This window comes from Morone saxatilis, unplaced genomic scaffold (assembly GCF_004916995.1).
Source record: "Morone saxatilis isolate NCDOM2014 unplaced genomic scaffold, NCSU_SB_2.0 Contig16, whole genome shotgun sequence".
Taxonomy (NCBI): domain Eukaryota; kingdom Metazoa; phylum Chordata; class Actinopteri; family Moronidae; genus Morone; species Morone saxatilis.
The window spans coordinates 25885918-25886156 of record NW_023339718.1 but is presented as its reverse complement, the minus strand read 5'-3'; the positions used below and the strand labels follow the sequence as shown (position 1 = coordinate 25886156).

General features: G+C 32.2%; 1 protein-coding gene across 1 annotated transcript in view; it reads right to left on the bottom strand.

Moving 5' to 3' along the window:
- The window catches only part of LOC118326040 (perforin-1-like), a 2993-nt gene that overhangs the window by 1161 nt on the left and 1593 nt on the right, over positions 1 to 239 (bottom strand). The window lies entirely within an intron of this gene.

The following is a 239-nucleotide window of genomic DNA, read 5'->3' as shown; positions in this document are numbered from 1 at the left end:
CATTTGTTGGGGACTAATTTCAGCTAGTAATACTGATTTCTAGGCAGTATTTCAGGATTAAGGCAAAAGTATGAAATGATCACTTTAAATGTACAAATCCATTAGTGCTGAAAACACACAATGACAATTTGCTCTCATGAAAACTTTTAGATGAGACCTCAGTTTGCAACACATTATTGTGGAGACACTACAGCAAATCAAAGTCATTCAACACTAAATACATTTCATAAAATAGAATT